Source organism: Saccopteryx leptura, chromosome 3 (assembly GCF_036850995.1).
Source record: "Saccopteryx leptura isolate mSacLep1 chromosome 3, mSacLep1_pri_phased_curated, whole genome shotgun sequence".
NCBI classification, from domain to species: Eukaryota; Metazoa; Chordata; class Mammalia; order Chiroptera; family Emballonuridae; genus Saccopteryx; species Saccopteryx leptura.
The window spans coordinates 231,377,579-231,392,263 of record NC_089505.1 but is presented as its reverse complement, the minus strand read 5'-3'; the positions used below and the strand labels follow the sequence as shown (position 1 = coordinate 231,392,263).

The 14,685-nt window shown below is 37.4% G+C and overlaps 1 pseudogene; it reads left to right on the top strand.

The window, feature by feature from the left end:
• The first annotated feature begins 2,863 nt into the window (after positions 1-2,863).
• Positions 2,864-3,511, top strand: LOC136397381 (coiled-coil domain-containing protein 28A pseudogene; annotated as a pseudogene).
• The last annotated feature ends 11,174 nt before the right edge of the window (positions 3,512-14,685 follow it).

Below are 14,685 nucleotides of genomic sequence, written 5' to 3'. Positions count from 1 at the left end.
TTTGAAAAAGCAATTCTTTGGCTTAGTATAAGTATGAAAGACGGGACTATATGTACTAAAACATGCAAGAAATCTACTTAAAATATTTCATTTTCCTGAGTACCAAACTTCATGAATGTCATAAGTAATTGAAGCAAGTTATTAACAAAACAACAATTTGATCATTTTGTCCCCTGCAAAATCCAGTAACTGATTTTCACAAATTACTTTGCTTCTATAATAGAAAATGTCTCATGACTATAGCAAAGCTGTCACTCATATGGACAGAAACAAGTTAAAGTTTTAGTCATACACATTTTTTGTCAGTATTTGACCCAGATTTATTTTACCTTGTTCAAAAATGAGAAAACATAGGCATTAAATGGTGCTCCATTAAGGTACCTTAGATATGAAGGTGGGAAAATGATCAGAATCAAAAAGACTTAGAACAAATAGTATAAAATTTTCCATTTCAATTTTCAGAGGAAAAGTCTGGGATAACTGATAGACTGTCTAGGTGCAAAGTGAGATCAACTCTATAAAAAGTCTTTCAGAAAACCAACAGGGACAGAAAGAAGGAAATGGAAAGGAAGAAAGATAAACTACCAAGACAAAAGAATGGTGTACAAATGGAGAAAGATGAGGCATGGGAGACAGTCTATCTACCACATGTTACCAGTGGTGATTTGTAATTTGTGCAGTTACAGGGATTTTTTTTAAAGTTTAATTTTATATTAAATTTAATTAAATTAGGTAAAAATGCACAAACTACCCAAAAAAAGATATAGTGTAAACTAGGCATATTTTAACTCATGCTTATATAAAAGATAACTGCAATAAAAGATAGAGAAGAACAATCCTTATAAATTAATCCGCAAAAATATTACATACTAGTAAAGAGAAACAGCATTTTAGAGTATCAATTTTTTTTAAGACCAGGCAAAATCTATTACATGAAATAAAAGTATGTCTTAATGTGAAAAACTCTAGTCCATGTTGCTATGGATCCAAATAGAAGCATCACAAAAACAAAACAAAATAAACAGCATTTTCTTTATGAAAATTGTTAAATATTATGACTTTCTGATATATATTAGATTAATTTAAATTTTATACTAAAATTTCTAAGTAGTTATGACTTTATAATTATATATAATCTAAATATCCTAGTAGGTTCTTTGGTCTATCAATTATATTAGTTATGTTAGATTTTCTCTTACTGGAAGGACTAGACCTTCTGGAATAATGTTAGGTGTTAGAAAGGTATCACTTTTTTTTTTTTTTTTTCCGAAGCTGGAAATGGGGTGAGACAGTCAGACCCACCCGGCACGCCCACCAGGGGCGATGCTCTGCCCACCAGGGGGCGATGCTCTGTGCCTCCGGGCGTCGCTCTACCATGACCAGAGCCACTCCAGCGCCTGGGGCAGAGGCCAAGGAACCATCCCCAGCGCCCGGGCCATCCTTGCTCCAATGGAGCCTCGGCTGCGGGAGGGGAAGTTAGAGACAGAGAGGAAGGAGAGGGGGAGGGGTGGAGAAGCAGATGGGCGCCTCTCCTGTGTGCCCTGGCCGGGAATCGAACCCGGGACTTCCGCACGCCAGGCCGACACTCCACCACTGAGCCAACCGGCCAGGGCCAGAAAGGTATCACTTTTAAAAGGAGTAAAACTTATAGTGTTAGTGACTATTTTTAAAATACTAGTAGCTGTTTTTTATTGAGTCAAATTATTTATTTCATGTTTTAAGAAAATATAAATTTTCTAGTTTTGTTTGCAGATTGATTTATACATTGTGAATATAGATATTTCAACAATAATGGAAACTGAAAGAGCCATTATTTTCTAGTGTAAACTCTATAATATACTGCTTTATCCCTTTTAAAACTATAGTTGGACTTGTTAGAACATTTAGTGACTTTGTTATACTATCTTTAAGAAGAGATGGGCTTTTCTTCTGTGAGTCTTTAGTTGGGTAATTTGTCTTTATATCTTTGCCTTTGCTTCTGGAGCTCTCTCGGGCATTTCTGCAATATGGCTGCCCATTTGCCCTGCTACTTTACATTAGTAAACTGCAGGTTGTCTCTTCCTTGCAGCTCAAAGTTCTAGTTGACTTTAGAAGGAAAACATATGTAGTCACTTAAAGTATGTGTTTATCAATCTAACAGTAGAACTACTAGAGAATTTCTGTATGTAGCAAATGTTTCTTTACTCTCCTCTAAGCAATTCTTTTTTCCTTTTAATCTTATTCATGATATATTTTCTTAACCAAAACTCATTGATTAGACCATAACTGTGCACACTCTTAACAGAGTTGAATATTTTTATAGACCAACTTTCATGCTTTTTAAATTTTTTTACTTTATATATAAATGTACAATTATTTTTTAGTGTGGATGTTTTGTAAATAACATAATTGCTACTTTAATTATAAAGCATATAAATTAACTAACTACACAATGCACAGTTATAAAATGTATGCCAGACAAAGGGAATAAATTATTAATGCTAGAGGAAAACTATGGCACTATGATAAAAAGGTGGAGAAGTTTTAAATTGTCTCCCTGTTTTATTTACCATCGTCCTCACAAAACAAAACAAAACAAAACAAAAAATACCCAAACTCACAAACACTGTTTTTCTGACTAAACCACTCAGAATGTTATGCTCTTATCCCCTTGAGCCAGCTATTATTTCTCACCCTTTCGCTCTATTCTTAAAGCACAATACCTCCTCTTTCAACTTCATTCTCTGGTGATAGCCATTGCTCTCTCTCTCCGTTGAAACACAGTGGTGTGGCCAGAACAGGGTCTGGGGTGACCCTGGCTCAAACTGCAGCAATAACTTTGGCTGCAGCTGCACGGAGGCTTCGGAAGCTCTGATCTTTGCAGATTCAGCAGGACTGGATTGCCTCCTTCCTCAGTTCATAAGAAGCTGGCCCGGTGCAATAAAAAACATAAAACAATGGAGGAAAAGCAGGAAATGAAGAGTAGGGGTCCTAAGTCTTTTAGTGGCCAATCTACTCGGGTTGTTAATGCAAAAAAATAAAATAAAATAAAATAAAATCCATCCAGTTAATAAAAGAACAGGGTTTTCATTCCTGCATCACAGTCAACAAACATCACAGCGACCAAAGAAGAGTGATGAAAGAAAAGACGAAATCTCAGGGTGGAGATGGGCAAGGTGCTTTGCTCACTCATCTTGGAGTCAGCATTCATTTTTCACTGATGTCTCAGATGAACGGGAGATGGAGAAGGGGCTTTGCAATATTTTGAATGATTTCCACTCTGGAAAACTTCAAGCATTTGAAAATGACTGTTCCATTGAAAAGTTGGAATATGTTCGGGGAATATAGGAGAAATTGGCTCGCTTGACTTCAGAGCTCTATGGAGAGTTAGAGGAACTTCCTGAGGAAAAGAGAAAAACAGCTAGTGACTAATCTGGACAGCCTTCCGTCCCGTGCAGATGAATTGAATTCTTCCATACAAAACCTCCATTTGGCAGATACATAAGAAGTTCCAAATACTTCTACCAGATAAAATGAAATTCAAGTGCTTTCTATGGATTTGAAGAAAAGCAGCATTCTTTACTTTTCCAGATGAATCCAGTAGCAGAATCATCTTCCACAATAAGAGTTAAAAGTAATTAAAGTGAACATGCACTGATTGTTTTCACGTACTACTTTTAGTAAATTTGACTTGCTGTAATTCACCATAACTGGAGGCCTTAGCCTTGTGGAAGGCCTAATCAGGAAATGTGATATAGAGGCTGTGTGGCTACCCTTATTATTGATGCTTCATGGGTTACACTTGAATTCTGTTGTGCTATAAGTTGTTGGCAGGGCTGAAGGATTCACCTTCCTGAGCTAACAGAACTTCCTCCACCGCCCTAGATCCTGAGTTGAGGACGCACTGGCTTTCTGCGATAGATCAGTTTCAGTTCACGTTAGACAATCAGTACACACTTGGTGTGTTTTCCGATGGCCACTGATAAGATGTTAAATGAGTATTTGTAAACTTTGCTATTTTAGTAAAGTGATTGTTTAAAAAAGAAAAAGAAACATAGTTGAAGCCAGGATAAGAGAAATCAGATTTCTCCCTTGATGTCCACCCACTCATCATGTGGACACAGCTACCATCTCTCACATGAATGTTAAAAACAGTCTATGTGACGGACCTTCATAGAGGAAGCCAGGATGTGAGCTCTGGTTCTCATGAGAAACTTCAAGCTGTACTACTAGCTCACCTGTGCTGGGCAGCCCCCCTGGGTACCAGCTCCCCAGTATATTTGGGCTAATTTAGCATTAGTTCCCAGGCTCTTCTAGGTCAAGCGTCTGCCTGGAAAGATTGCCTTTTAGGACACAGGCTAGCTAACACAGCAAATTGATATCATGGTTAATGTAATGCTGTTACTTAGCCACTATTATCTGTAAGCCCTACATATACCTGCACCTACACTGGTAGCCTACGAGCAGCAGAATGAAGCCAGAATAAAGACTTGAAGCATACATCCTTGCCCTTGGCTCCTCAGGCTTTTTTCACCTTGGGGATCCCACCGCCAAAATGATCCCTCACAGAGCAGGAGTGCTCTAACAATCCTCCTACCTCATAGCTCTTCACCAGGTCCTAGAGTTGGCAGATGGATTACAGGGTAGACATAGTTTAATTCAAGCATGCCAGCTGGTATATCAGGGGACTAACCTGGTTACTATCTCAGAACAGACTCATCAGAGAGGGTAGCTCACTTGGAGGTTTAGTCTTGTGCATAAAGTGTGGTAATAACTGTTGAGGTTGTAGCTCACAGAAGGTCCAAAAAGGACTGAGCAGTTACTACAGACAAGAGAAGAAAGGAGCAGAGCAGGTGCCCATTAGGTGAAGTGAAAGAACAAGTCTGCACACCGATTTCAGTTTATACATTTGTTCTTGGGAGTCTCATGTGACTCCTTATCTCCTTAATCGGGTTTTGACAGTTTTTAATCAATGGCACAGGAACTGTAAAGGTTCCAGATGTGTCCAGGTTCCTAATATTTTGACACTTGAGCATGTGCCAAACTTATATGTGTTCCCACACTATCCAGAACCCATAAATCAAAATCCTTAGTTTATACATGCTGCACAGCAGATAGAGAAAATGTACTCCCTGTTTTTATATACCCAAATTACCAAGCCAGCAGAAACAGGCATCTTCCCCTGAAGTAAGAACATGGGGATGTGGGGAAGAATATATGCTTTATTACAGGTGGATTTAACTGCAGAAATTTATTGTTAAGGTGGAATCTCATCCAAACTTTGTTTCTACATATCTTTCTACAAAAAGCATAAAAACATTTTAAGCCTACCAATGTCAATTGCTTAGCTCTAAACTGAACCAACTACTAGACAGACTGCCATGAATTTCAAATATGATTAATATTGCCTTCATAAAATTGTATTAGTGTAATTCACCACATGGTATATTTAGACTCGTGATCCAAATTGCTTTTTTATGTGACATTATCAAGATGGGGCCGGCTTTGAAAAAATAATAACTTAATTCTTTTTAGCCACAGTTTATGACAGAAAAGAACAGAAATAGAGGCATTGATCATGGTTTAATTGGTTGGCACATTTCTTTTGATCACCATTTTTCAAGGTGATGAAATGCTCTTTCATTTTTGCTGATCTGTCAATATACTTTTTGAATGTTGTAAATTGCTCAAAGGAATTTGACATATAGGAAGATGATGAAAAATTATCTTTCATTTAGCTGTAATGTTCTCACAATTCTGAAGAGCTGGGCATTTTAAAAAAGTGTATTTAAATGCCTAAGTCTGGAATCTGTGTTATAGCCACTTTTGAGACAGAAATATTTTCTGGGCAAGAGGGCCATGGAAATTCTCCAGGATTTCTATCTTTTGTCTTTTGTTGTATTCTCTCTTTTTATCTTTCTCTCTCTGCCTTTTCCCCTTCCTCCCCTCTTCTCTCTGTCTCTATATTCCATTTCTTTTTTCTTCATGAATCCAAGTAAAGACTTATATTTTCCTAGTACCTTCAAAAATTCTCCCCATACTTTCCATCTAAGAATCCTGTTAAATGAACCAGCAGTATTCTGATGGCACAGGGAACCTCTCTTGACTCTTTATTTCATCATGTCTCTTCTTGAACCTTAGTAGGGATGGTCCCCAATTGGGAGATTTGACTATTTATCTTTATGGTTTGGTTGCGTGCTCTGTCAGAATTTGGTTTTCCTGTCAATCCTAAATTTTGTTTCATGGGCTAATTTTAGCTCCACACTTTGAAGCCTGTCCTGCCTTTGCACCAGTCTCATATCTCCTTGCTTGTATCTTTAAAGAAGTAAGTGTGGAAAAACAAAAAAGAAACAATGTATAACTTTTTTTCTTGGTAATATTGGTATAGAAAAGAAGATAGAGATCTGATCATAGAAGGCTTTGATTGGCAAGATTTGTGTCATCAAAAAAGTTTTCATGACTAAGGCAGTACAATGTTGAAAGTGATATTCTCTAAAGTTTGATTTAATTTAGGAGTACAAAAGAGATTAAGGAAAGGTAACAATGAAAAGACAGAGCCCAAGTAGAAGGCAATGTGATATGAAGTGTGCTCTAGGGACAAGTTGTATCAGAAAGATGGAATTTCCCTTCTATTTTTTTTTTAAACATGTTTAATACCCAGAACCCAGCACAGAAAAAAATAATTTTGCTCATGATTTAAAATATTGTGTTCTCCCCTAGTTCATTTATTTAGACATACAGTTCTATATTTATAAGACAGTGCCAATTTCTTGAGAATTGTTTCCAAGAAGTCAAACATGTGTTTACAGCTCATTGAATTTTCCAGCTTCTCAGACCTATGGCATGAATATATGTTTTGATAAACACATACAAATGAATAGTTTTGTTCCTCCTTGGAATTGCAGTACTGTATAATGCTGAAAAAAATAGAAAATAATTTTTGTCAAAGGCTTACACTGATGTTCCTTCTTTTGCTGTAAATTATATGTATATCTGCTCTACCTTTAGAAAGTTAAAAATCACTGCAGAACAAAGGGCCAATTAACTTTGTGTGACAGTCTATATACAAAACATGGTCAGTCTGTGTTTTGCATCTTTGCTCAAAGTTGATAAAATAGGGGTAAAAATTTATATGGGGAGAAAGACCAATATTTTCGTTTTTTGTATAACCACTAAATCCACTGGGCTTCAGAAATAATAAGTGCCTTACCAAGCAAAATCATATTTAGTTTGCTTGTATATTATCAGAGGATAGAGAATAGTAAGGTAAAGATCAAATATGTATTTTCATTAGTGATATGTTTTAGAATTATAATAGCTCAGTATGAAACTGTTACATAGTATAGTTTTACCATGTCAGCTATAGTTGCAAACTTGTTCTACTTTTTCTTCTTTTTTTTTTCCATAGAACTATTTTAAACAAAATTTCTCATTTCCAAACAGAAATGGAATAAGAAGAAGGTTAGATATCATCCACACCAATAACTTATTTTATAACAGAGAAAAATGAGAAAGAAGTTAAGTGATTTACCCAATGTCTTTTGGGATTGCTGGAACTGAGGCAGGGTAGAACTGAGGTCTCCCAATTCAGTTTCCTTCCAATTTTATTCTAGCTAGTCTTTCTTTATTTATGATGGATATCCCCTATGTGTTTCCTGCAAAATAGGAAGCAAAAAGGTCAGGTGTGTCTTTTATTATTTAAACTTCATTAGCATACACATTTTGGCACTCCCTATGCACAGATATTGGCTTGGAGCTAAAATAAAGCACACTTTTCTTCCCTAAGACTGCTGACTGGTACTCTTTTATCCCTTAGTATCATATATGAGTATGTGCACATATGCTCATATTTGAAGTAGTTTTAGTAAGTGCATAATTATAAAACATAAATAGTTTTTACTTGCACATTAAACTTTGATTACTAAAAATTTCATAGACAAAATAATGGAAATTAGTGAAAAATAGATTTAAATAATGAAAAACAAAATAATATTTAAGCAACATAATTATTTTTAAAAGTTAATGAATAAGTTTTACCTTATTAATATTTTTGAATGAGAAATAGTTCCATGCTTTGGATTTCATGTGAAAATATTAAGTATTCCAAAATGCTACCATGCATTTTGTAATTTGGAAAAATGTTTCTGCAATAAATAGATGTTACAAGGCTAACAGGGGTGGACCTCTTCACTTAGTCTTTGTAAGTGTGTATAGGCACATGAAAAGATGCAAAGAGATTAATAATTTTAATAAAATAAAAACAATGATTTAATAATGTTTTAAACCATTAATTGTATTTAGCTCATAGACCATATAAAAAGATGCCAAGTTGGCCCTGGCTGGTTGGCTCAGCAGTAAAGCACTGGCCTGGTGTATGGATATCCTAGGTTTTGTTCCTGATCAGGGCAAACAGGAGAAGTGCTCATCTGCTTCTCCACCCTTTTCCCTCTCGCTTCTCTCTCTCTTTCTCTCTCTTTATCTATCTCTCTCTTCCCCTCCCACAGACATAGCTCAGATGGAGCAAGTTGGCTCCAGGTGATACACAATCATTTGTATTTGGTTCCAATTGGTACCAGATTAGTACCACATCCTCTTATTGAATTTCTTTTTCCTGGCTTCACTCTTTTCTTTATTCTGCTTCCCTAGTATTCCAGTTCCTAATAAAGCAGTAGCACCTAAGTATGCCCCAGTTCTGATTTTCAGCTGAGCCAGATAACTTATGTCTCCAAAGTTATTTTTCTGTTCTAAAATTCTCTCTTTGGAAACAATATTCCCAGAAGGAAAACTTAAAGTTCAATGTTTGCCATGATATATCTTCTAAGCAACATCAATGCTATATAACCTATATAAAAAATATCTTAGAATACTGTTCAAAATCTAAAATTCACTTGCAGAAAGAAGATTTCAAGATGGCAATGGAGTAGGCAGATGTTTCAACTGCCACCTCTCTGGACCAAATTGGATTACAACTTAATTTAAGAAAAATCATCTTAAAAAACCAATGTTGGACTAAAGAAAGAGGATTCTATAACCAAGGATCACAGAAGAAGCCACACCGAGATTGGCAGGAAGGATGGAGTTCTGGAATGGGCTGCCCCGTTCCCAGGAGCAAAGAGCAGCTGAGGATCTGGAGGGACTCTCACTATGGGGAGAGTCACCCTGAAAAGTGTGGAGCCTCTGCCCCAGGCCCAGAGTTTCATCCTAGAGCCCCAGAGGCTAGAAGAGGTGCCTAGACAGCATTTGGCCATGAAAAGAGCCAGGTTTCTATTTGCAAGAAATAGACATAGTACTCGGAGATGCAGACTCCGTCTTATAGGGCCGGCACAGAAAATCTCATTCACAGCCACTTACTAGTGGCTCCAGTAGATGGAGAGCTGAGAAGACTGAAGTTGTGTGAAAAAAGTGTAAAGTTAAAAGTTCAAGGAGACACACTGTAGGAGACGGCCACCAGAACCCCTGTGCTGAGTCATTCTACAACACTGCAGTCACCATCATTCTAGGGCAGAGCATCCCCTCTGTGAGGCATCAGCCTGGAGAAAAGAAACTGCCCTGCCTTTGGGAATCTCTCCTACCCCAGTCACAAGGATGGGTCATTCTGAGAGGCCAGGAAGCAGGGGTGCATTAGTGGCTCAGTTTTCTGGTGTTGAGAACAGAGTGTTCCCCCACACGCTCCCAACTCTAAAACTGTTGCTTCTACCTCATGGGAGACTCAATAGAAACTGTCCAGAGACCAGGTAAACCACACCTCTGGGTCTCAGAGGCTCTATCCACTGTACTCCTGGGGCCACACCTTACTGAGGTCTGTAAAAAAATATCTGGACAGACTGACACCCAGGGCCAAGGGCTGGAGCCACACCCATCACCCTCCCTAATTCCTGAATTGCTGCAGGTGGTAGACTCTAGCAGAAGTTTTTTTAGTGGCTAAGCCTAAAAATCAGACAGCAGACAAACGCTGCAGGTGGCTGGACTCAGGGAAACTTGGCCTTTAAGCAGACCTTCCCCCAAACCCAGTGTGGGTAAAGCCAGCCTAGGTGAGCAGCTTGGTATTTCCATGTTCACTTGGGCCCAGCAGAGGCAGCCACAAACTCTGGGTTGCTTGTAGCTCTAAGAAGGTTGCTGAGGGCCAGGCACAGGCAGTGTCTCCCACTGGTCTGCACCTGGTTCCTGCCAGGGGAGGCCCAGGACTGGCACATCCAGGGGCCAGCTGCGAAAAGCATCATTTCAGGACCTAGTAACCCTTGCTAGAGCGGTATCCTAAAGAAAGGCTCTTTATACCTGGCTCAGCTAAGGCGAGTTCCACTCTCTGTGATCAACAGCAGTACAGTGGCTTATGTGCATAGGACAGGTTGGAGCTTCACAGTAAGCCAGCCTGGGAGCAGGATATCCTACCCTTCAGGGCTAGATTCCACCATGAGGAAGGAGAGAGGCTTGGAGCATGGACATTTAACATGTGGGTCCCTATGAGTTTATTGTTGGATCTGGTCAAGGAGCATAGCCACCTTTGGAAAGGGCATAGTCTTTATTAGTCTTCCTCCCTGAGACCAGGGTCTCACCAGCTGAATAAACTTCTACAGAAAAGACTGTTGGCCACATTTGGTCTGACCTGCTGCTCACCTAATTGGGGAGAAATAAAATTTGAGTATCTAGCAGTGACTGAGGGATTAAGCTCTAAAGAAGGAGCCACATTCCCCATACTAAGCCCCTGACCAAAAGACCCCTGAAATAGGGTGTCTCACTAACATTGTATTCACAACTTCTGATGACCTAACACACCAAGCATACAACCAATAAAGCAGTTGGTTGGGTGTGGCCAGTCGAGCCTACACTATAGTATTTTCACAAAAGACTGTGAAAAGACCAGGCAGCTGCAAAAGGAGGAGGAGCAGCTGAAAACTGGAGACAAAATTTACAGAGCTTGGGGCTTTTACAAAGCTTCTGTCATCTCTAAGCAGGAGGAAGCTGATCCTTATACAAAGGATGGCCCCTGCTACACTACCCAGGCACAGAAATGCAGGCACAAACAGCAAAAAATGAGTAGCTATAGACAGGTAGCCCACAGCAGGCTAAAAAAAACAGCTGATGCCAACCCAGGAATATCTAGAGCCAACACAACTGGTAGTGAGTGGCAGACAGCACCAACCCTAGACTCAGCTACCTACACAAGCAGCATCCCAAAAGGTGGAGTCTAGCAGGCACCAGACACTGTAGAGAATAAATATGCCAACAGGACATTGTACAGTGTGTACTACACATGATCTAGGTTGAACATTAAAGCCAGCCAGCCTGAAGGGATAATTGCACCAACAAAAAGACCAACTGCATTCAATACTCACATACAACAGGAGGGAAAATAATACTTTCAAGAAGCATTTCTAGAACAAGGAAGACAAGTGGCCTGAAGGTCAGTACCACCAAGACCATGTTTTTCATAAAGACACTACAAAAATTTCAAAGTCAGACAGCGCAACCTAATGCACAACAAAACGGACAGGCACAGATATGCAACCCAAAGGAATCAACAAGAGAAATCCCCAGAAAAATAACTGGATGAGATGGATGTAGCCAAACTACCAGATGCAGAGTTTAAAATAATGATTTTTAGGATGCTCAAGGATCTTAGAGCAACAATGGATGGACATAAAGAGCACCTAAATAAAGAGAGAGCAAGCATCAAAAAGAAAATTAAAATCATAAAAGAGAAGGAGTCAGAAATGAAAATCCAAGATTAGAAATGAATGTGGCAATAGAAGAAGTTAATACCAGGCTGGATAAAGCAGAGGATTGAATCAGTGATTTAAAGGACAAGATAAACAAAAGCACAGAACCACTGCAGCAAAAAGAAATAGGCTCAAAAAGACTAAGGAAACTCTAAGAGTGCTCTGTGACAACATGAAGAGAAACATCTGCATGATAGGTGTTCCTGAAGGAGAAGAAAATGAACAAGAGATAGAGAACCTGTTTGAGAAAATCATAGTTGAAAATTTCCCTAAATTGATAAAGAAAAAAGTCACACAAGTTCAATAAGCACAGAGAGTCCCATTAAAGAGGAATCCAAGGAGGCCTACACCAAGGCATGTCATAATTAAAGTGCCAAAGTTAAGAGACAAAGAAAGAATACTAATAGCTGCAAGAGAAAGTTTTTAATTACCTACAGAAGAGCCCCCATAAGGATGACATCCAACTTCACAAAAAAAAAAAAAAAAAAAAAAGCACTTGAAGCCAGAAGGGATTGGAAAGAATTATTCAAAGTGATGCAAAACAAGAACCTACAACCAAGACTTCTTTATCCAGCAAAGCTATCATTTAAAATTGATGAAGAAATAAAAGGCTTCCCAGACAAAAACAAAACAAAACAAAACTTAAGAAATATATTAAAACCAAACCAGTACTATACTGCCAGAAATGTTAAGGAATCTGCTGTAAATAAAGCAAAAAATACATATATCTAGAAAAATAAGAATGTAGATTTAAGAATAAAATGGTAATAAATAAGTACATGTCAATGTCAATAATAACCCTAAATGTAAATGAATTAAATTCTCCAATAAAAAGACATAAGGTAGTTATGTGGATAAAAAAAACAGGACCCATAAATATGCTGTCTGCAAGAGACCCATCTCAGAACAAATGTTACATCCCTGAAAGTGAAGGGATGGAAAAAATACTTCATGCAAATAGAAACGTAAAAAAAGCTGGAGTAGCAATAATTATATCTGACAAAATAGCCTTTAAAACAAAGGCTATAGTAAGGGATAAAAAAGGTTACTACATAATGATAAAGGGAGCAATGCAACAGGAAGATATAACCATTGTAAATATCTATGCATCTAATATAAGAGCACCTAAATATATAAAGCAGGTTCTGACAGACATAAAGGGCGAGATCAACAGCAATACTATAATGCTGGGAAATTTTAATACCCCACTAACATCAATGGATAGATCCTCCAGACAGAAAATTAACAAAGAAACAGTGGTCCTCAATGACACACTAGATCAACTGGATTTAATAAATATCTTCAGAACCTTTCACCCCAAAGCAGCAGAATATACATTCTTTTCAAGTGCTCATGGTACATTCTGTAAGATACACCACATGTTAGGACACAAAACAAATCTCAATAAATTTAAGAAGATTGAAATCATATCAAGCATCTTCTCTGTTCACAATGGAATGAAACTAGAAATCAAGTACAATAGAAAACCTGAAAAACATTCAAATATTTGGAGGCTAAATAGAGTGTTATTAAATAACAAATGGGTTAACAGTGAGATCAAGAAAGAAATCAAAATTTTCCTTGAAACAAAGGAAAATGAACATACAGCAAATCAAATTTACGGGACACAGCAAAAGCAGTCCTGAGAGGGAAGTTCATAGCATTACAGGCATACCTTAAGAAGCAAGAATAAGCTCAGATAAAGAACTTAACTCTGCATCTAAAAAAAAAAAACTAGAAAAATAACAACAAATAAAGCCTGGAAGAAGTAGAATGAAGGAAATTATAAAGATCAAAGTGGCAATAAATGACATAGAGTCTATAGAAACAATAAAAAAGATCAATGAAATAAAGATTTGGTTCCTTGAAATGGTAAACAAGATTGAAAAACCTTTAACCAGACTCATAAAAAAAAGAGGGAACTCAAATAAATAAAATTAGAAATGAGGAGAGTGGAGAAGTAACAACTGTCAGTGCAGAAATAAAAAGGATTGTAAGAAAATACTATGAGGATCTATATGCCAAAAAATTGGACAACCTAGGTGATATGGATAAATTTCTAGAAACATGCAATCTTTCAACACTCAATCTGGAAGAATCAGAAAACATAAATAAACCAATTAAAACAAATGAAATTGAAAGAGTTATCAACGTACTCCAAACTAACACAAGTCCTGGACCGGATGGCTTCACAGGAGAATGTTGTCAAATATTCAAAGAAGAACTAACACCTATCCTTCTCAAACTATTTCAAAAAATTAAAGAGGAGGGAAGATTTATAATCTCCTTTTATGAGGCAAAGATTATCTTCATTCCAAAACCAGTTAAAGACCCTATAAAGAAAGAAAATTATAGAGCAATATCTCTGATAAACATTGATGCTAAAAATTTCAACAAAATATTAGCATACCGGATCCAGAAATACATCAAACAGATTATACATCATAATCAAGTGGGATTTATTTCGGGAATGCAAGGCTGGTACATAATTTGCAAATCAATCCACGTGATTCATCACATAAAAAAAAAGGCAGGATAAAAATCACATGAGTATATCAATAGATGCAGAAAAAACATTTGATAAAATCCAGCATTCATTTATGATCAAAACTTTCAGCAAAGTGAGAATACATGGAACATACCTCAACATGATAAAGGCCATCTATTACAAACCCAAGGCCAACATCATATTCAATGGGCAAAAATTAAAATAAATCCCCTTAAGATCAGGAACAAGGCAGGGGTGCCCCCTTTCACCACTCTTATTCAACATAGTTCTGAAAGTCCTAACCACAGAATCAGACAAGAAGAAGAAAAATCAAGGCATCTAAATTGGAAAAGAAGAAGTAAAACTATCATTATTTGCAGATGATATGATACTGTATATAAAAAACCCTAAAGTATACATCTAAAAACTACTGGACCTGATAAATGAATTCAGCAAGGTGGCAGGATATAAAATCAATATTAAGAAATCAGTGACATTTTT